The 24,756-nt window shown below is 30.5% G+C and overlaps 2 protein-coding genes across 9 annotated transcripts in view; one reads left to right on the forward strand and one right to left on the reverse strand.

Annotated features, from left to right (window-relative positions):
- Positions 1-24,756, reverse strand: part of LOC114126400 (UDP-glucosyltransferase 2-like) — a 34,083-nt gene that overhangs the window by 4,080 nt on the left and 5,247 nt on the right. The window contains exons 1-2 of one of the 5 annotated variants that reach the window (XM_050204497.1): positions 2,088-2,784; positions 1,807-2,017 (exon numbers count right to left, since the gene is read on the reverse strand). The exons of 1 other annotated variant lie outside the window; for it this stretch is intronic. The gene's annotated coding sequence lies outside the window, so the exon portion shown is untranslated. Of the gene's footprint in view, positions 1-1,806; positions 2,785-13,489; positions 13,589-21,279; positions 21,429-24,756 lie in introns of those variants that run through there. 3 more of the 5 variants (XM_027990341.2, XM_027990339.2, XM_050204495.1) reach the window with 3 other exon arrangements.
- Positions 5,027-24,756, forward strand: part of LOC114126398 (C-Maf-inducing protein-like) — a 37,003-nt gene continuing 17,273 nt past the window's right edge. The window contains exons 1-2 of one of the 4 annotated variants that reach the window (XM_050204493.1): positions 16,547-16,692; positions 16,775-16,961. The gene's annotated coding sequence lies outside the window, so the exon portion shown is untranslated. Of the gene's footprint in view, positions 6,007-16,546; positions 16,693-16,774; positions 16,962-21,464; positions 21,629-21,703; positions 21,854-24,756 lie in introns of those variants that run through there. The other 3 variants (XM_050204492.1, XM_050204494.1, XM_027990337.2) reach the window with 3 other exon arrangements.

Here is a 24,756-nt window from a genome sequence, read left to right on the forward strand (position 1 = left end):
TATAAGATCGTAAGAGACGTAAAGTTTTCCGAATTTTCGGGAGACATAATATATATGGGTTAAGTGCCTATACTCGCCTGCAAATAGTTTTGGAGTTAAGCCGAGAAAAATATAATTCACATAATTATAGATGCGTATATGCGTGTTGTATACTCTATAGTGTTGCATAGACCGCCCAGGGCCAAAATATTTTTTACCGCCCCGTTATAAACATCATCATTATAGAGAAATGGAAAGTGTTTACAGTGCCTATCACTTAATTATTTCACTCTTTCCCAGCCAACCGCACTTATATTTAGATCAAAACGAAATCTTAAAAATGTTTATTATATTAATACGAATAACCATAAACAATCAAATTATTATATAATTCATCAACACACAAAATGATGTTATGCTCTATCAATTTATTACATTACACGAGTCATATAATTAAATTTATAAGCAATGAAATTAAATTAGAGAATGTTGTCAATTGAGACATTTTAAATTTTTTAATGAAAGATAACTATTTATCTTTTCAAAAAAATGTTGAGAGTTTGCTTGAATTGCATTAGTTCAACAATTAAAATGTATTAACTCTGACTATATAGTATTACTAGAAATTAGAATACTAGATTTATATAGTACTGTTAGGTAAACAATTTGTATTCATAGAATCATAGATACCATTTGGTTTAAAATACTACAATTTTTATGAAGTTAAAAGATAAAGCTATTTTTTTCATTCCTATATTTGTTCTCCTAAATGTATTTTATTGGATTAATTGCTCAGCTTTAAACTTGGGTACACACTGCTCCAATACGAACATTCCTTGACATAATGTGATTTTTGTTGAATATTAATTAATTATTATCTATATTATATTTATTATGTTTGAATAATATAACACATTTAATAATTTTTTGTTTTATTTGATTTATCAAAAAATGATAATGATATTATCACTATTATTAATTTGACGTTTACGAATGCAGGAATACCTACATACATTTCTTTCTTAATAAGCTAGTACAAGAACTTGATTTCTGATCGTGGAAATGGATTTAACAGCAATGGGACGGCAAAAATCTTGTTCAAGTCATTATACGTACGTAGATTAGGTACCTATTAATGATTAGGACTCAGATATTAAAGCATACACTTCTTTTTTCATATATGAGATAGAAATCTAATTTTTATACATAAATTCGTTTTACGTCATTCTGATTCCAAACAAACCAATTTATTTTCGCTTTTTTTCATTTGTATATGTTTATTATCTTATTATAGTAATAATAAAAAATTGAATTAATAAGAAACGTAAAAACCCAGAATGCGGACTAAATGATTGTATTCGATTATAATTATTTTCGTAATCTGGTTGTTTATTAAATATATTAAACGTATAGATTGTCGATCTACTTATTATAGCCTGTAGTACCTATACGGTCAGTATGCGTTTAACATCGATATCGATCGTTTCAAAATTTAAGATTTAGTGTTGTAATTTGTATTAAGTATGCTCCGATCACTTCAGTGGATGTAGATTGTAGAAAGTTCGTTTTCTATGTCAAATGTTAAATATTCAGTCAGTCCATAGAGTCAGTTTCACTACTTAGAAAATCTAAGGAAATACACGGTAGTTGATTCTTTTTTAAAAATTTTTTATTAATTTTTATAACTAGTTCGTGTTAATTTTTGGACATGCTTTTTTACCTTTTTTAAAACAATTGTGTATTTTTGTGTTTGCTTATTATGTTAATCCAAGCCCTATTTGTAATAATAAAAAAGAATATATACATATAACGAGAAAACGCACGTACTTTATCCTCAAATGTTTGTTATCAGGGAATTAGACGTCCTCGTAACTTAAACGACTTTTGCAGGGAACGATTTTCGTGGAAATTCCGATTCACCCGGATAGAGTGTGATGAATAAAAAGAAGGTCGTATATTGCCACTGTGATAGAATTCTTCATATTATATCATTCACTGATGTTGCAGTAGGTTTCTCGACTTCAACGACAAACGCACACTGCAAGTGTAAACAGTATATTTGTTTGATGAGATCATCTGTACAGTTGTATCGTGGCCGTCCGTTTTACCAGTTATGTAAAAACACGTTCAACTTGGTTCAAATATGATAATTTTTGTAAGTTGATTTATAGTATCAGTATATACCTACTATAACTATAGTTTGTTAAGTCTTAATTTAATGTGCAGTGCCGGATTAATAATTTGAAGCCCACAGGCCCAGCACACGGTAAATATATTATTTTAATATTAACCATTCTAAAAAAAAAAATACGGATGGAGCCTATCTGTATAGGGTCTAGGTCACGGTTTTTCTTAACCATTTAAAATCGGTCCTGATAACGTGTGTATATAAATATAAAATCCAAGTAGGTATATATTATATAGTCATTTAGGGTTATTATTTCAAGTAGTTACTACTGTATACGAGTATAAATTGGTGTATAATATATACTTATTATATATTAAATTTATTACATATATACCAATAATTTTATGAATCGGTTTGCGGCTTCTTATTTATACATTAATACGTTATATTATATAATACAATATCTTTTATGGATCACGTTTTATAGATAAAAATACTATACAACGTTTTTTATATTATATTATATTGTCTAGCTGATGATGATAAGAAGGTATGATGATTGGATAAGTTGTAAATTCGACGGTCCAAAGATGAAGAGCTTGTAGCAAAATATCATCTTTATAGACTTGGTTGCTGCGCAAAGACTACTATGTTATATTACTATATTAGGTATGTAAAAGATATTATATAAAAAATTATATACTCTGTCTATTATATAACGATTTACAAATAATGTGTTATTGAATACGCATGTAACTTGCTGCTACAGTCGTGAATAGTTATCGTTTTCTCTTTAGTGTTGAGTAAACAGACAACGGTACCTAGTTGTTTTTAATCAGGTATTGAAATTATAGAAAAATAATCATATATTTTGTTAAATTATTCAACTGCAGAATATGCATCAAATAGTGGGGTTAAAGATTTTTTGAATATTATAAAAATAATTTATCATGTCCAATACAATTAATTTAAAACAAGGTGCTTTACATCTATAAATAGCTCAATAAGTGTTAAAATATTTTGAAAGCCGTAAAATGAATATTTCTGTTATCCACGGTTATTTTATTTTATTTACAAAATTATATTTATATTATGTTATATTTAGTCGAGAACTAGCGGTGTTGCGTAAATATTCTCGCTATTCTCTTTATAAAGGTATACTATTTGATTATTTTGAAATTAAACTGGATATTTTGTGTGATAGTACAAAATTATAGTCCAGATTTATTAGGTACCACGGACCATCTTTCTATAGACACGAAAAACAAAACAATAACATCCGTCATTGTGAAACTGTGCTTTGTTCAGAATTTAAAATTTATGTTAACGGTAATCAAAGAAAAACACGCATAGTATTGCCGGCGAGTTAAACGGCTATATCTATTCTCTCCTATGGTATACGTATAGACGATAACCGTGTTTTGATTGTTTATTTTATTTTTTTTTTGTTTTTTTGATTGTGTTGAAACAATAACTGCATTGTATTCCTGCGGTAATTATTAGATAATTTTCTAGTGTTTTGGGTGGTGGGTGTCGACAGTGTATATAGGCACACGCGTTTATGAAGTAATAAGAACGTTGCGTCGCAGTGCAGTGGTGTGCGGCACACATCAAATAATATACGCCTTACGCGTTCGTCGGAATGCAGATGATTTAGAATGTAGTAATAATCGCGCATAATAATAGAATAATATCATAATCAGAACGAACATCGGCCAAATGTTGGCGACGATTTCGATATCTACGGTTAAGTCGAAAAACGGGATCGCGACCCACATCACACCGTCGCAGTGATGTTTCGAACTACGCAACGCACCTATATAATATAACGGCGGGGTATAGCCTAGGGGTGGGTGAAGTCGTCGCGACTGGAGCGACATATACAATATATAAATTATTATACATGGATCCACATCAAAGGGGACTCATCTGCAGCGGGCAGGCGTCCCACAGCGTCTTCGGTGGTCGGGTGGCGGGTGCGATCGCTACTGCAGCAGTCCGCGGCGAGCGAGTGTATCACAATATATACAGTGTGATTCACCAACTAAGCTCGTCCCTAGATTTTCGTTTAATGACAAATTTATTCGAATTCTGATCTTGGGAAGTTTTAAACATATAGGTACTTTCAAATCATATTTTCGAATTATAAAGACGTCTAGTACGTTTTTACGAAGCGTCTCGCGTGGTGACAAACACTTCTGTTTTACAAATAAAAGACCACGGTTTTTCAGTTATTAAGATGTTTAAATCAAGGATAATACCCTTAAAAAATCATAAAACAGGCGTAATATTGGTTGTATAAAGTAGTTAAATTATTTGAACCGTTTTAATAAATTATAAATATTATTTGATATAGGTTAATAAAATGTTCGAATAACCATATAACCCTCATGTCTTCCAATCTCGTTATCGTGGACCGATTAGTACTCAAAGTTACGATATAAATAACTCAAAAACTATTCGTTCGTATTTTGATTTTAATATATCCACGATTTTCAGAAAAGTTATTTGCCAAGTAATTAAACGGCGGATAAGGGACTTTGCAGCACACCTATATAGAACCTGCACTTCTTGAGCTGTATAGAACAAATCTCCCATCTCTCGAAAGTATGGCCTTTAAGCATATAGGTATTTAAAAATTCCAAACGACCGAGTGTTATCGCCGAGGAACCCCCTTAATTCTCGTCCGCGAGGCGACCGTGGTCGGCGAATTACCCTGTATATACGTGCGGTTATAGGGGAGGGGCGAAAGCGATGCTGGGCCTGCAATTACGGCGGCGGCGGCAGCGGATGCCGCCGAGGTACCCGCACGCCGTGCCGTCGCGAGGTCATTCGGTCAAAGCTGGGAACGCCATCTGCTCGTCAAAGCGCCGCGTGCGCGCCTCTGCCCGTCGCCCCAGGGAGACCGCTGGCGCGCGGCGTTCCCCGTCCGATCGATTTTCGTTCTCGAGCCGGCGCGGGTCGATGCTCGCGGCGCGACCGGCAGCGGTGGCAGAGGCGCGCGTGCACCGCCGCCGCCGCCGCCGTCACAAGCACGGGGACCGCCGCCGCCAACGCCGCCACCGTCACCGAACTTTCGCAGTCCCACCGACGGAGCCGCGCGCACGCACGCACACGGCGCTACACCGCCGCCACCGTCGCAGATCCGAGCGCCGCACGGACACGCTCACATCGCGTCGTTTTTTTTTTTTCGTACGGCCGTAACAATCGAAAACGTCAAATTTTAGTAAGTCCGCCAGTTTTCGGAGCAGTCAGTTTGCGGGGTTCGCGCTCGTCGAGTGGTGTTAAGCGTTCCGTCGCCGCCGCCGCCAACCGCCGCCGACTTCGCAAATCGTTGTTATAATATAAGTGCACGACATGTCGGACTCTACAGCTGGCAGCAGCAGTAGAACGTAAAACAATCGTGATAATATCGTCGTTATTGTATATCGGTCGTGGACGCGGGGCCTCGAACGCCGTCCGTCGGACTGCAGCGAGGAGAGTCCGCGGGTCCGGCGGCGTGCGCGCTCGCTTCGGCCCCCCCCCCCGAACGCGGTACGGCGAGCGAGGGCGCGCGCGCGCACGTCGCGCCGCCGACAGCGCACGCAGTAAACGCGAGCGGGCGCGCGCGCCCCCTACCCCGCGGCGCACGGTCTAACTGCACTCGGCGGCGTACATAACCACCCACGACCACCCACGACCACCCACCCCCTGGCATCGTCGCGGCACAGCGCGTACGTGTGTCGGCGGCGCCGCCAAACACACGGTACTATATAATACGAGGCACGCGTAACAAGTATAAATGGTAAACAATGGCCGGCGACCAGTCCGGGCGCAGGTAAACGCATCGGCCGCGACCCGACGAACAGACGTGGACGACGACATCATCGCTGCCGCGGCCGCCGCCGCCGACGTCGCAAGTACGTATTTTCACGCCGTTATTATTATAATTATAATATTATACGCATAGCGACCTCCGTCGCGTATGATATGTGGGCTGTAATAATATTATGCACTCGTTAGCCGTAGGACCGCATATTATAGGACGCGATGCTCGTCACCGGTGCTGTTTGTAATTTTTTTTTTTTTTTTATTTTTATTAATGACATCGCATCAACCGCGCGACTCTATCGTCTTGTTTTCCGTGTTACAAAAATTAATTTCTAGGTCGTTCGCGTCGTCGTCGCGATAATGTTTGATATTAATTTTTCTAATTTTTCTGTCGTCGCAGTTGCATTGTATGTCATTAATATGTTATAATATTACGTATAGTGACGACCTGCAGACGCGTTTGTGTCCCGCATAAAATTTTATCGCCGTCCTGTATGTAGGTGCGTTATTATATAGGTGCTATGACGGCGCGCCGTACGAGCCAGGAATAATTATTACATTATGTGTCCTATTGGTAAAAATTTAAAAATATGTAAATGTTCTTATAACGTAAGCACTGCTTACCTCGGAAAGGAAATACCGCAGATACATAACTAATAAAATCGCTAGTTGATTTATCCTCACACCCCTTTTGTTATAGGCGTTAGACGGTAGACTTACTGTGTAGGAAAAATTAAGGCAGTTCTGGTATTTTTAAAAAATATTTTAGTCAAGTTAGTTGTTTCAAATTCGTGTTATTTGTCTGAAATCAATCTCAAATTATAATTGTAATGGGAAACATGCAAAAACTAAAAAGCTGGCATCAACAAGAGATCTGTAACATGTCAACGGAATTTACATAATTAATTCGATATTACCTATAAACAAATAATTTGTATTAATCTTCATATTTGATAAATTCTATAAACGAGAATATTTTGGCTTTTAGGACATACTTTCTCAGTATTCTCATTCGTGGAGTTACAATACGGTTTTAGATCTATATATAGAGTCGTGGCTATATTCTTGTACCCAAATATTGAACGAAATTATTACATAATTATTACGTATTAGTATATCAGATATGATATCAATATACCTACTTATGTAAAAACCGTCGGGTCTTATTAGTTCGAAATAATCTAGGGATACGTTAAAATATTTATTAATTTAATCGAGGTACCTACTCGGTTCCCCCTTCTATAAATCAATCGCTTAACTTGTATGACGAAAGACCGATCGCCTTATATGTGTCGTTATTATTGTCGTTGATCGCGATTCGTGAAACGCAGTGATTTCGTTTGCGGGGACGAGGGCGACGGAGGTCCCAGGCTCTCGAGCGAGTAGAGTTACGCGGGTCTCCCGGCTACCGCTGCCGCCGACGTTTCGAGGGAGGTACGCCTGACCTCGGCGTTGGGTTCGGGTCGTATTCGAAATCTGTACACGATATCGCACGCTGCTGTATAGCGTTTGACTGGCGACTAACTATAACACTGAATAACGCATATTATATTCTGTTTTGTTGTATCTCGTTTCGTATATTATATAATATTTATTATTTATATTTGCTCATCGAATTGCTCAGCCGCGGTCTGTTGCACCGATGATACCAATGTTTTATGTGTAAACATTTGATGCCTTTTCCCCGTACCACGGATAGTATATTCGTCGTGATTTATTTTTTTCATATTATTTTTCCATAGATATCATCGTCGTGGTAGATGTATATGAGGGGTGTCATATTTGCATACGTATTTATTTCCTGCGACGATATTATAACTCAATAATGGATTTGGCGCCATTGATTGTTTAAACATAATATACATGTATACGTATATCTATATAGACGAGTTTTACCTCGGCCATCTGAAGACGTGTACAGTGTTCAAGGTATAATGTATTTAGCTAACGTCTCGAACGATTTATAGACGTTTTTAGTTTTGTGTAATTTCACATACGAGTTCGCTCAGTGGAAGTCAGATATTTTTCTACGGATTGTGCTAACAATAATAACTGTTCATTCAAAAATTACACACTACTGATAATATAGTGGTAAAGAGAATATTTTTTAATACAGTTTGTCGAAGAAAGACGTTTTGGAGGGGGGTAGTTGTGACCCTATAACCATCCTGCTTCTATACTGTGTGCCTGCCAATAACTGTATCATCTTAAGTATTTTTGTGATAAATCAATATGTTAAAACGTGATTTTTCAACAGTAATCCATAATTATGATATTTCTACCATTAAATTTAATTCTCTATCAATTACTTTTGAAAAACAACTGTACCTATCATGTAAAATTCATCTCTATATAAAATACCACCTGCAGCCACAGTGATAAATTATGACTGAATCGTTTGTTTAATTTTGTCGTTCTGTAAAGTCTGGTTTGCTGTTCACGTGTTTTTAATTTTCTCATTTTTAATCGCTAGATTTTCTGTTAAATTTCTTTACCGTTGAAATTATTAACACAATATAACAGTTTAAATTATTATTATGTTCATATGTTGTGTACACTTTTTAATATTTTATTTGCGGCGATAAAAGCGAAGATTCATGGAATTTTTTATCAAAAATAAAAATATTATAATAGTATAAGATAATATTATCCAGTGACGTACGCAGGATTTATTAATGTGTGTTTGTGTGTGTGTGTACTTACTTTACTTATTGCTTACTTATATTAAGCATAAAACAAATAATAATAGTAATGCGGGCAATGGGGAGGGGCTCTAGTCCATTAGCTCCCCTCTGTCTGCTTACGTCACTGATATTATCAGTATTCATTTACTAAAAACTATTTAACCCGTTAATTAAAGTAATTAAGTCTTGTTTTTTAACTTGCGGTGTTGTATAAAATATAAATGATAACAGTCCATAATATTATAGAGCTTATAACAATACCTATAACTACAATCTGTTCTACGAATATAAGTAGTGCTTTTAGAAGGTTTTTGAACAAGACAGGAGTCTCCACTGACTCCCACTTGCCATTGATGAAATTTTTTATTTTTCAATGACTCGATTATTTAGGAAAAATAATTAAGAAATAAGTCAATGATAATGATAATAATATTTGCATGTATATAATTCTTATAATGTGTTCAAACGTACAATTTTGAAATATTTAAAAAAAAAACATCTGATTTAAAAATGTAAAAATTTTAATATGAGCGGAGAGGGGCACAATAGTACTTTCCAAGATAATATTTCAAGGGGGTGAATTGTATCCTTTCTTATTATGTACTGTACAGTGTATATGTACACACTATAAAGTTATATATAATGTATGTAAACACATTACGTTATTAAGATGCAATTACTTTTACGCGCGACCTTTGTGAGTCAGACCACTACGCTCTATTTGTCTTTGCTATTCAGGACTATAAATTAACAGTACAATCAAATACACACAAATAATTATACATATTTACACTATACAGGGTACAACAAAAATAATTAGCATTGTGACTAACCAACTATTCACTTAATGACTATTATTTAAATCATTTGTTTTTTTTAATTTCATTGTTATTTATTGAAAAAAAATTATTTAATACCTATTTTGAGTTATTATAGAGTTAATTAAATAAATTTGCCATTTATTTCTGTTATTTTCTGTACATTTTTCTATAGGTATGTTCTACTAAAGCCACAACGGTCTAATTCGAAGTCTCCAGAGACGAATTTCGAGATACCTTGAGTATTACTCGGGATGGCCCTATATATTGCATACTATTTAATACATGCAACGATATTCCCTAGGTGAATATAAAATGTGTTTTTCTTATACAAAAACTCGGAGTATACGAAACTTGTAAGTATATATTATATTATAGTTCAAGTGGAAAAATTGGTTATTGTAAACTAGACATTGTATACAAAATATAATGCGTGGAATATTTGAGTATTATAAATTATAAATATTTTTTTCCATATGGGCTGGTCGTTGTACACGATGATAAAATTGGCGTGGTTTAATTTCTCTCAACGCTAATGATTAACACATAAAACGCTGTATATAATTTATAGTTTCCTAAACCATGCTAAATTTATATTTTATTACTTTATTATTTTGGGATTATTCATATTTTTTTTTTTATCGATTTTGACGTATTAAGAGACATTTAATGTACGTATAAATATAATAATGGATACTATTATGTGTTCTATTTGAACTTGTACGAATCTTGTCGAAAAAAGGGCAGTACAATTAAAAAAAAGTCAAAACTATTATTTAATCAAATTTTTGAGCTCACGCGCTTTGACTAATAATCATGTTAAGAACATAGCGTATATATCATTGGAAACGTTGAGGAGATGTAAATGTAAAACTGCTGGCGTTTTATGCAGCTCTAAATACCACAATGGCAACACACGACAAAATAAGTATTTAAATATATAATATTTTAATATTCACTTCAATTTTTTTGCGAAACACGTATAAAAATTGTTATACATATTTTTTTACTTGTCAATATCTGGCCATTGTATAATATAATAATGTCTAGTGTACGTAGGTAGGTACATAATTATTCACATGCATTGAAAAACTCGGGCACATTGTATAACTTCCAGTCAATGTTTACAATGGCTATTTCTCCACTTGGACCGTAATATATATATGTATTTAAATGTATGTGTGTGTATATTGTGTATACACATCTAGTTAATTTTCATTATCCGCCTACATATACTATTTACGGTATCAGCCACGTCCACGTACACCAATATATGTGTGTGTCAACATATCGTACATTATATTCGTAGTATTATATAGTGTTTATACATCTATTTTTTCTTGCGCTAGTCGTTCTTAAATTTCACAAAATATTCGTTTGTGCAACGATATTTTTGAACAAAGTGGCGTCAATACGTACACACATTTACTCACGTAGATATCAAAGGGGGTTATCCAGTTACAAAAAAAAAAAAAAAAGAAACACGAATCTAGAGTGTTTTGCGAGTGATAAATTGTGTTTGCAAAAATAAAACATCATGTGCGTCATATTATTCGAAACGTTTCGACGAAGTATATTTTATATATTAGTATAATGTGCAGTGTGTATGCGTGTGTATGGATAAAATTAAAATAATACGTTTGTCCTCTATCATAATAATACTCTGTTTTTCAGTAAAAAGTAAATAGCGCACATATATAATATAAAGTGTATAGTTATAGTGTATACTAAACACGCTATAAATGGTAATAACATACACGGTGTATCATAGAAATATGACAATAATTTCACATTAAAATTACATTTCAACGAATCAGTTCATTGCGATACATCCTGTATATTAGATATCTACACACTACACCCAACATTTACATACAATATAGGTCCACATAACTGTATATCACTGTGTTTATGGTATGAAGTATATAGGTACGTAGGTATATATTATAATGTAGGGTACTTAAATCAAGTAGGCTCACAGTCGTGTTATCCTTTGTTTATGTATTTATTCAAATTCTGTTTTTAGAATACTTAAGTATATACCTAAAGGCTAAAAGCCATATTTTAAAATACATAGATTTTTTATGACATCATTTATAGAGTTTTTCGTGGTGATCAAAGCATTTTTTTTTCCAAATGAGAATCTAATTTTTTTCTGTATAATTGTTAATTACATGATTTTCTAGACGATATGGTTATGATTTTTTAATTTATAAAAATTGTTAGACTAGTAAGTGCTTGATTAAATATTACTGCATTATTTATTCTGTGTTATAATATGTAAATTGTACACTGATTAACTATAACTATATACTTATACAAATCTATAATACGTATAGTCAATAAATTTATAACATAAGAAATTACTCATTTGAAATACAATTAAAACTTAAAAAAAGTTAAATTAAAATCCTCTGTTTAATAATTTACACTAAAAAGGAAAGTTTTTGTTTGAAAAAAAAATGGTATTGCCACATGGTGTTCTTGAATTTCATAAAAAAAATTTAAGGATTTGTGAATATGATCTTTAATTACACCTCCATCATTAAACGAATGCATAGTCACATAATTGAAATAACGATGAGCATTGTTGATGGTACGTTCACATGTGTGAGCCAGACACAAATATAAATTATATATTCCTATTAAGTTATATTATATTTATATGGTTTGATGAATGTTTAGGGTACGCGTATATACTGATACAGTTGTGTAGGTAATAAGGGCCAACACAATGAACTCTTTTTATCGAACTAATATTATTCGTTGTTATATTGATCATAATGGCATACAATTATTATGTTAAACGCTATGAAAAATTTAAGCATTAGTAATTCGAAATATTTAGCAGTATCAATGCATTATAAACACGATATTATTATAATAATTGAGCAACAGTGATTCACTTATTGTGACCAAAAATCGTCATACATTGTTTACGGCTTAAACGATATTTATTATTATTTATGACCATTTGTATGTCAGATAAGCGTTAACGTGAATATGTCTACGTAATATCTACGTAGGATATTGTAGAAACACTTATTATAATACATTATTTTAAACGCCCTGTATAATATATTAGCGGTATAGATTCAAATTGTTTTGTTGAAAATGGTAAACAGATGTTGTAAACTAAAAGTAAATTATACAACCAAATAATATAAATTATTTATAAAACCATGGAAAACAGTACAGAATTACCAACTGGACGAATAACAATATTTTAATTTAGTTTGTAGGTTTATAGTATATATAGTATGATACACAGACTTTTGTGGTTTAGTGTAGATCAATATTCCATTAGATGAATTATTTATTTGTTTCAGCAATTACAAGTGTCAACATACTTAATGTTTTTACGAAGTTGTCGAATTATAAATTACGGTTTAATGAGTAAATGCAAATATCACTTATTAATTATTACGATAAACAGTAAGATCATAAATTACTGTCGACTATTTGTTAGAGATAAAAATTATATATACATATATATTTTTAAATATGTTGTTTTAAATAAAATGTAAATGCGACTTACGAATAATCCGTTTATTATTGTCTGAATTATATATGATTAGCACCGAATAGATTTATACGTCTAAAATGTAATCTCGTTTTTAGTACTACTAGCAGAATTTTTCTTAACTTTAAAATTATATCCGTGAATTTTTCTTTTATAAAAGTTAAAAGCTCAGTTGAATTTTTAATGCATTTTTGATTTCTAATATTATGATAGACTATGAATAGCTGCGAAACATAATAATAACACTACTAATTCAAAATGATTAATGTAAATAACGTTGTATTCAGGTTAATTTTGATTTTTAGAACAAACAAACTCGATGACCTAAAAAAAGAAAAGATGTTTGTCTTTTCTAAAAAATACCGTTAAAAATTAAATAAAATTGACGAATTGATAGACGCGAATATTTGACAGTGATCGATTATAAAAATATTACGTACGACTACCTATATTATTTTACGCGATAAACATTGAAAGTAAATGATAGTAAAAAATAAAAATAAATATAGTTAATGTATGTATAGTAATCTATAAAATATGTACCTACCTGTATAGCGTACCTATATCCATAAGTGTCTACGAGTTTATGTGAACTTAAAAGTCACTAATATTTAAAAAAAATAACAGTAATATTTGTACACCACACTGTTACTGGTTAATAATAATTCTTAACTGCATTATAAAATAATATATTAGTCTATATATTACACATATAAATAAACATGATTTATATAATATTGTTTAGATTTAATTAGTGTAAATATTTCAGTTTTGTACTTTGAATATTGTGACGGTCAAAAACTAAAAGTACAACTACATAATAAATAATGATATAATATATTATGTACATTGTACAATGTACGTTTATATAATATTAATTACCAATTGCTCTAATATAATTGAGGTTAGGTTATTACTTATTACCTAACCTTTGTTTATAAAGTTGCTGTCTTAAATTAAAACAATAACATATAGCAATTTACATCAAAGCGAGCATAGTAGCCAATGTGTATCGCCTATAAATGACTGTGAAAATAAGAGTTCAAAAAATGATAAATAGACCGATACGAGACTTATGGGTCTTGGGGCAAAGAAATTAAAGTTTTATGTGGTATTAACTTTAGATTACAAATTTTTATATAGGTACTTGATTAAAGAAACACCTCTTAGGAAAAAAATAATTTTATATTTTTATAATAATATAAAGGAAAAATTATTTTAATTAATCCATTTATTTTTATCCAAAAGTAAAGATTAAAATAATTTTATATTATAATCTATATTTCATTTTTAAATTTATATTTTGAATTACGTAGTTAAGTTCAATAACATTATAATATTTAATAATATTATGTAGAAATCAGCAATAATAATTGGCATTATCATTTACAAAAGATGCGCTTCGCTACTATTTTTAACTTAATAATCACGGTTTTTTAAATTTCATTTTATACTTTATTTTTTTTTTTAAATTTGTTATTAGACTTCGTTAGATTAAAATGTTATACCAACGTCTAGATTCAAGATTAATTTCTTCCTGACTGACATTGAATTATTTAATATTATAATATTTATTGTAATAAGAATTTAGTATAATATTTAATCGTACATCGATTTAGAATAAGAAAGTTAAAATCATTGTAAACAATAATTAGGTTTGATATCTTAAGTATAAAACTATTAAGTATATACTTTCAGTCTACACACTTGTTTATTTCTTATTATTAATGTGTTGTACGAATAAAAAGTTTTTTTGATAGTTAAACTTTTTTTTTCTAAATTCAACACTTGTAAAGTTTTCGAAATATTCGAAAACATTTTTTTATCAAAGGGTTCACATTTTTTGTATTAGGTATAGGTAAATATTTACACATGGGTTGGCAACTCGTTATATTTTCTAGCTTTGAAAACCAAATTACAGTCCACTTTTTAAACTATAGGACAATATAATAGTGATATAATATGTATTAAATGTAAATGTATACCGTAGTCATGATAGTCATGATTGCAATTCACGGTAGAACGTTGTGTCACATAATTTTTTTTATGACGTTGTTTCGTATATTACACGTAAACGTTGTATATAACTCATACACTTGTATAATATCTTGTATGGGTGTATCTAATTATAAGACATAACTACAGACAATTTTTTATTTATTACGCATAGCTGGTTGCGTATAGGCTCTAAAATATATCGCTCATTTTGTAATCTCGTATCGAATGACGTCAATTTATGTTAAACTTTATCATCGTTGATTGTAGGTAGTAATTATTTAGACATATTTTAACTGACACCATTTGAAAATTAAAATATCTCTTAGTAAAAGTATTTAGCGATTAATCCGTGTTTGTTATTTGATATTCCAGGGACTAATCCGAGGCAATCGATGTTTGAAATGTTGAGGATTATATTTTGTTTTCGAGTTCAATCTCGCAGTTTTTTTTTTTTTTTTTTTAGTTATGCTTCATAATCACTTTCGTGCATTGCACATAAGTGTTATTGTAGTGTTACATTCCTATATGACGTATGTAATTACTAATTAACTTTTAGAGCTAGTATTGTGAATTTGTTTTGTTTTGTGCGTATTTTGTACACGGTTACACTCAATCCGGAGTGTCACAGAAAAAAATATGTTCTACTCTCAAAAAAAAAAAAAAACATCGCTAAACATTAAATAAAATAATCGAATAATTGTTCGATATGCGTATATAATATATATTATATTCTCGCAGGGCTTTGTTTTACGGTCACAGAACTTTTATTATAAAATTGATAAATAAAAACGTCCCTGGACCATTACAATCTTATGAATAACTCGGCGTGATCATAATAGTAACATTTTCAAGCAGATCTCATATTATCCATTACTCACAAATAGTTTAATCGCACTACTGTATACTATAAAATTTATGATCGGTTTAATAAGTTTAGGTGTACATAATCGTCTAACCCCGTAACAGTTCTAAAATGACCGCGTTAGATGAAAAATATTTTCAGCATAACTTATGCGATACTGTATAGCACGAGTGCTGCATGATGTATTATTATTATAATAATGTTATCGTTGTGTAATAATGTGCGATATCGATGGATAATCCATTGTATAGACGATTTCCTAGCGCCACGGATAGGCATTTAATGGCACGGAAATTCTACACGAATGCTATTATACCTGTATATAAATACGTATTCGCGCAGCATCATTATATTTTTATTGTTTTAAACGTTTTCTATATAACGCTTAACAGTGAACAGCGCAATAGATTTCACCGTTCTTCAGAAGAATTTAATATTTCATGATATCCGTGTTTTCGGGTTTTGATAATGACCATTACATTAGCTATATAGGTATACGATTTTATAATTATTATACGCATTTTGTACGCTAATAGAAGTGGACTAAAAAATTAAAATTGAAAAAGATTCAACAAGTTATATCAACCTAGCTGAGTCTTGTCTAATATATCTATCCTACTAGATACTAACGCGTTATAATTTTTCATTTACTTTTTTTGTGATGCTTTTACAGGAATCATGTAATATTTTATATTATTTATACATTATAATTATAGTAGAAAGGTAGAAGGAGTGTTTCAAAAGTTGCGTACAACCTTATTTATTGATTAAAATCGAGTTTTGAAGAGGGTTTCTAGAGAGGTTATATTTTTTACTACTTCACTTCTTTCTCTCGGCGTATAAGAAAATTTACTTAGGAAAGAAAATACTACGAAATTGTGAAATTGAAGGTAATTTATAATTTTTAACGAAATAAATGTTGGTATTTTTGTTGAGTATATCAATAAATTATATATTTTTTGTTTTTTAAAGAAATTAAAATATTTTTGGAGCGCAGATTGTGTTGCAAATGTGCAGCGTAAAAACAAAAATATGGAAGCCCAGAAGCCAAAACCATAATGATTTGTAGCATGCCAGTATATTAATTTATATTAATTACGCAATGAATCAACATAAATAAATTGTGTATATCAAGAGGCGTGAATTCACTTTATATGAGGTACGATATACAGAAAAAAATCTAAATTTTGATTTGAATAAATATGCAATTTTATAAACTTGATGTATTATCGGTTTATAATAATATCATAGTATTTGGACTAAGATCCACAATTTTATATACCTACAAATTATAGGGGCTTGAGGTATTTAAGAAAAATTGCAGATGTAATTTTAATATTATTTTTATACGATTTGTTTGTTTATAATAAATTTAATGGTAATATATTATACCTATCGAAAAATATTTATAATATTATTAATATAACTATAAAGTCTAAAAATGTGTATGATATTTGAAGTTAGTAATTCGCATAATATTAAAGTAATGGAATGATACTATTCTATAAATTTTAAAGGAAATTATTAACACGCAAGACGTAATTATTCATAAATATTACAGTTAATATTATACCTACCTGGTTACATAGTTTATTGATTTATGAACCATCAGTTACGTGTTAGTTGACGTAGACATATTAAAATTTATGTAATATATTGTACACATCAAATACAGAACGCATAAAGTGTTTAACCGTATTTTTAGAAATAATTAATAGGTATTAGGTAGGTATATCTGTTTACAGTTTTAACTAAGAATATTATGCTATTATAATATTATTACTTGGGTTCTAAAATTCATCAATTTAAAATGGTTTAAAAAATCAGAACTAGATAAGTTTAAGTGTACAACAAAATATAAAGAATTAACGTATACCTACCATACGGTATTTAATGAATTATACCAATTCATAAAAATATCAAATGATGTTTACCTATTGGCTATTATGCATTGTTAAAAGTTAATCTGTACTATGAATATTATAACTAAAAAAAAGTTTCCATAATTGTAGTAGAACTTTTAATAAGCAATATTAAGTAACTGAGATAATTTACATATTATATTACTATATAATATGTTTGGTTGGTATACATAGACTTTTTAATACAAATATACGGTTAATGACATTACATATTATGTACTATGTAGTAACATATAGTAAACAACGTCTTATATTTAATTTATATAAATTCGTTTTGTGAATAGTGATAAAGTAACTTTTTGGAATAAAAATAAAATACTAATATCATAAAAATGTAATATCGATTGGTAACAAAAATGAGAATAACATAAATTATATTTTATGCTAACGTTATTATTAGGTACTTATTATATTGATGCTGAGATATTACATCAAAAACAACCAGTGTAAATCGTAATAATTAACAAATAATATCATATTGTAACGCAATATTTAAATTTAATAAATAATGTAGGTATTAATGATATATGAAATAAGGTAAATTTTAAAATAACTACAACATATATTTTTAAAAAATTATTCAATTTTTTTTCTAACGAATTAAAACCGTTATCTTATGTATTTTTAAAGGTTCGTGTTGACTATTGTATAAAATCCATGCTTGGCGTACTGGGATTCCATTGTACTGTATTCGTATGCCATATACATATCGCACTGTCGTAATGATATTATTGTCTTAGTTTTTCTTATTAGGCATTTAACGGTATTTATACACGACAGTGGGGAACGTCGTCGCCACTAGATGTATTTTCGTAATTTCTTTCGAAAGCGCTTAGCAGGGGCATTGGGAACTCGCCAAAACAGATGTTTGGACACAGCTCCTATGGAGGAATGGGAGCCACGGAACGATGCAGCATGTATAATATGATATGTAAATCATTTTTCGCTAACGGTCGTCGTCCAATTTTATAACCACTTCGCGGGCCAACTTTCGGTGCATACGTACGAGAGAGAGTGTGTGAGATAAAGTGATCAAGAGAGATCGAAGGGAGGGATGTTTTCGGAACCGTGTAGTAAGGTCCATCGCCCACTCGTTTGGAGAGAACCGTTCAATTGGCACACGCCGCTCGTTGTGCGGGGGCGTACGTCCCACGTTCTACGTCCCCACGACGCATTTATGTGAATTAACGATTTAGGTACTCATTGGTCACGCATAACTATAATTACTGGGTGTCGATATTACGCGCGTATTTACGTATTAAACGTAAATATTAAAAGTGTGTTAAATTTGTAGTACTAAGTAAAATAACTATTTTTTTTAAATTCACCTTGCTGGTTAGGTTAAAGTTAGGTTTATAATAAAAGATAATATAACTTAGAGATTTATACCCATTTTAGATTTTGATCAAATTTTGATTTCGTTGAATTGCAAAAAAAAAAATCTCTCTTTGTATAATATATTGTTATTATTTTTATCTTTGAACCAACTCACATAATATACTATGGCTGTTTTTATTTTTATTTTCGTGTCCGGTCATTGTTTTGCAGTTATATTTTATCCGTCTATTAAATTGCCAATTTTATAGCGTTGTTCATTAATCTCGTTCATGTCTCCTTTGCTTCATGTCCATTCAAAGCTGGGGATTTATATATATATATATATATATATTTATATATAATATGTTTATCGTCTTCTATTCTTTTACATTCACACTTTTCAACCTCCGACAATCTCCATTTGAACAAATTCTTTCTTGTTCACCCGCATTCTGCTTTAATTCGGTTAATTGTTCCCCAAAGGTCCCGAGAGAGAATTTTCCCTTTATGTAATTCTTTTTTTTGGTTCTATTGATACAGTATCATTATAGTTATTTTTTCTTTCTATAGTTATTGATGTACGTCTATTAACTAATATAATAATATCGTAATATGCAAACACGTTTCTGATTTTAATCGTAATAATGATTTAAAAACTAGGTATGTAAAATAATAATGATAATAATCATCGCTTTAAAAAGTGAGTGTGCTCAGTGAAACAGTACATATATAGAGTACATATTTTTATATTAAAAGAACCCCTGAACCTTCGAAAAGTATGATTAAAATATGTTTTAAAAATTGAAGTTGATTAGTCAGAAATTTGAAAATAAATATACACAACGCGAAGAAAACTAAAATCTTTGATATTTTAGTCGTTGTTGTAATCATAGCGTGTATAAATTTTTATAATATCAAACAAAGCTTATTCAGAAATTAAAAATTTTTGGAAAGATAGCTCTTTGACAATGTTGATATAGTGAATAGATAGTCGGTTGACGGGTTAACTGAGTATTATTATTTCAGTTAACAATATATTTTATCCTATTACATATATAAGTCATTAATCATTATTCGTTGCTTAAACTCAGAGATTTATAGCTATGTAATCTATTTATGAGAATTTCAATTTATTGATATCATTTAATACCTACAAATTAATAATTAAATCATCTTATGATCTTATTAATTAATAATAAGTTTAAAAACGATTTGTTTTCTGATTTTAAATACAATTTGTTTTATTTAAGAATTTTTTTTGTTGTAAAATTTAAAACTCTAAATTTTAATATAAATTAAGATACCATCGATTTTAATTCTGATATTTTTCCAAGTTATATATTTATAACAAAACATTTAGTATTTTCGTGCCATAATCTCAAAGCTTAAGGTTGTTAAAAATCATACAACGTAATTCGTCTTCATACGATCGATTAACAAAACATTGGTATTTTGAATGTTGAAAGTTTCTAATAGTCCACACATTCATACCTCAAAAATATTTATCAGGATTTTTGAAAATTTTTTTTAAAACACTTTTTACGTATTAGTCATACAACTATTGTATACGAAGTCCTATGACTCGTGGAATACAATTAGGCTGTTTAAAATAATTAAACATACAACTGTATAATATACATTTAATTTAGGTACTATAGTTTATTTGTACGTTCATATTATATTATGTACTAATTATTTCAATTTGTAACTCTCCGCGTAACTTCGTAGTTTAGCCGTTAAGCGAATTAAGTAAAAAAAAAAAGCCCTAAATTTCAACCTCGTACACGGTCCTGCGTCCCGCTCAATATCATACACCCATCGGTTTAGTCACGGCACGGCATTGGCAATGATATATCTATGCATCTATGCACGTATTATAATATTATATACCACTGAATAACCAATAACGATAATACGTATACCTATACAGTGTTTTGTGGCGAACATTATATTATAAATATTATAATGATGTAATTATATACAACTATATATTCCGCGTAACTACCTATCGCGTTTTTGCTCACCTACGTCACGCTGCAGCCACGACGAGCTCGAAATACATATAGATGCTACCGAACGCGATTATTAACATAAATATAATACTATAGTGTTACTGTAATGCTAACGCGACGTAAGTCGTACGTTGCAATTTTACGTTTCAGTGCGTGAATCGTGTCCGCGCCGCTCGGTACAATAATAATAACGATAATTTTATAATATTATACATTCATAACTTACTATATAATATATTTTGTACGAGGCTGACCGCGGTCCGAGAGTGTTTCTGCAGTGTTATGATAATAACGATATTTTAAAGTGCTGTTTATTATAATATAATAATAATAATTATTATTATTATCGTCGTCGTCGTCGTCGTCGTCGTCGTAGTCGCTCGGTCGACAATGCGTGTTTGAGCTGCAGTTCGACTCGGTGCGTTGTCGCGAACAACAGTTTCCGCACAATAACAATTATTATTGTATTATTATATCATATAGTTTTATCAGAGAATATCGTGTGTGTGTGTGTGAGTGTGTGTGCATATAACATACCTAATTACACGCGAAACGGAATAGGTAACTGTATACAGGTATGCGCGGCGTTACCTACCGGCTAAAATATACGATAGTAGACGATTATTGAAATATAAATAATAAAATATTGCATAAAACGCTATTATTATATTATATAGCGCTCGTAGATTGCTATTTTATTTTTATTTCTTCATCAGCGTCGGTCGCAGTAACATCTCGGTTAAATTATCTCTACTACTACTGCACGTGCACAATGTCGATAGCCACAATATCGCATATAGGTGGGTATAAATTATTATAATATATTCGTATACCTTTGTACATAGTTTACACGCGCACGCTCGCACGTGAACGCGGTCTAGGGTTCAGGTGTAGGTACACATTTTTTATTTTATCCTCACAAACACGCGCTCGGCGTGTACAATACTATAGCTCTGTATAGGTATGATTATAACTACGCCGCGCGTGTTATGATATCGCGTATTTTCATAATAAAAAAAAACCCCACAACGCGCGGTATATTGATACGTATAATAATATTATTTGAGTTTAGTTTTGCAGTGGGGTAGGTACTTTGAAAAGCTCCCCTCGGGAGTCGATACCACACACCCCCCTCACTCGGTTTATCGTATAGTTTATGTTTTTACTATTATAATGTATAGGCGTTGTTATTACGGATGATATTTTACTATACGAGCGGGCAACGTGATAATTTAAAAAAAAAATTTATTATTTAATCCCCGGAAAATGTACTTCTTTTATATTAATAAGTAATGACATCACGTGACGATCGAAATTATAATTTATATTTAGGCAGAGTCTTGTTTCGTTTGGTAATATACATAATTATTCATCTGCAGGCGTGATGCTTATTCGCATTTTTCTTTTGATTATGAATTTGTTCGATTTCTGAGTTTTTGAACTTGTAGTAATACCTATGCTTAATAGGCGGTCTATATTTTCAAATAAGAATATCTTATTTTTCGTGTGAGTTTGATCAGAAGACTTTTTGAAAATGTCGATGTAATTATATCTATCTAAACATAGAAATTAAAGAGAGTAATTTCCTAATGTGATAAATATTAGAATAAATATTACATAATAATTAATATGTAAATCTGTTTTATATTTTTGTTAAATAATTTTTAAGGACTATTATCCTTAGTATACATATTAATAACTCGAAAACCTCTTGTTAAAATGTACATGTGTATATACATCAACGTTTTCAAAAAAATAAATTATCTGCTTAATAATTTATAGTAAAGGAGATTGATTCTTAATTGAAGAAAATCTTTGTATCATCATTCATCATTAGACTTAACTTGATATTAAAATCGAAATAATTGAAAATATAGTAAGTATCTACTTAAGTCTTTAATATACTTAAAAATTACACAAATCAGAATTTGAATAAATTCATTATTAAAGAAAATAAATCAGGTTAGCATACTTTGGTGAACCACAGTTTTTCTAGTGTCATTTAAAATAAGATTTTTCGTATTGAAAACAATATCAAAAATTTATTTTTATTGTAAGTTCTATATGATTTTTTTTTAAACTATAACTCAACTTATGAATATTATATGTTTTTGTATTGGCTATAGTGATAATTATTTTTATCAATTTCGCTTCCTTGTTTGTTGAATTACATTTACGATATAGTATTTGACTGAATGATTAGGTTTTAATTTAGAACATTAAATTTTCTCACGTTTAAATGATTTTTATTTTTTTATTGTATTCACAATACGAGTATATGATGATCGATTTAAAATTGTTCTCCTTTACTGACTCCTACGTTCTCAAATAATTATTAAATCTATCGCCATAATGTGTAATAATTAATATTGAAGTTCAAAGCTTATATTCATCAATATAAATGATATAATTTATTTGTCTGCCGGTTAAATGAATTGTAGAATATACGGTTTTTATGCGGACGTGCGATAATAGTATATTATGCTGCGCGCGTGTATCCCATTGTATGTTTACACATGTTTTGTATACTTATCGACATACTACGCGTATGGTGTGGGTATGTATATAACCTTTATTTTTTATTTTTTTGAAGGATTCAGAACAAATAATAATTGCAGTTTATATTTTATTATAGTAAAATAAATTTTATAATGATACAATTCGATGTAGATTTTTCGCCATACTACAAATTTTAATATTTTATGCATTTATTGATGTGGTTGAACCAAAAAAGCAACCCGAGACAATTTGGCAACCGTTTTAAAAGTATTATGTCAATAGCATTATATAATATGATCATTGTATCCATATGAGTAATCATTATGGCTATCATCTGACGTGATTTCCCAGAAAACATAAGACTATTATTTACTTCAACTCACTATTTTTAGGCATAATGTTAGGTACCTATGAGATTAGAATTCATTTGTATTGAGATGTGTCACTTTTATACTTTTTACGAAGAATTTATCACGTAATTTACAATAGTTGGTTAAGAAAAATCGTTAGCCTCTGTTGTATTGACTTGTATATAAGTAAAAATGATGTAAAAATTTGCAATTCTATGAGTTATGCAATAATAAACAATAAAAATGTGCTATACAATAAATATATTATTAACTTTTACAATTTTTGTAACTTTTCGAAATTATTTTAAGTTAAGAAAAAAAAATTCAAGAAAACTCATTCTTCTACAAACCTAAGTTATAACTAAACAAAACATAACTAAGTTTCGAGTTTAGCTCGTCATTTAGTAGTTTATTATTAGTAATAATTTATTACATTACACTGTATTATGTATGTTTTAAATTAAAATTTAATGTGAATCGATAAATCATTATAAAGATTCTGAGCTGAAATCATGTCAACGAAATCCATTGTTAATTGGATACTTAGTAATATATCTCTATTAATCATTTAATAAGAGTAATTTATTTTTCTAATAGTAAAATAATAAATTATGAGTATGATAAGTGTAGTGATACGATAAATAAATTCTTTAGGTTTTTGGTATAAATAGCTTAAAATTATTCCAAGTTTTCTAATTATCGTTGATAGCTGTTTTTGAATTTTCGGGTTTTTAAGTGGCAGCTAAATAATATAATAGACAAATTTAGAGGAACACAAATCCACATTACTTAATACGAATCATATTTTTGAATTTTGAATTAATATTCTATTTACAAATGTTATGTTAAAACAA

Source organism: Aphis gossypii, chromosome 3, assembly GCF_020184175.1.
Source record: "Aphis gossypii isolate Hap1 chromosome 3, ASM2018417v2, whole genome shotgun sequence".
Taxonomy (NCBI): Eukaryota; Metazoa; Arthropoda; class Insecta; order Hemiptera; family Aphididae; genus Aphis; species Aphis gossypii.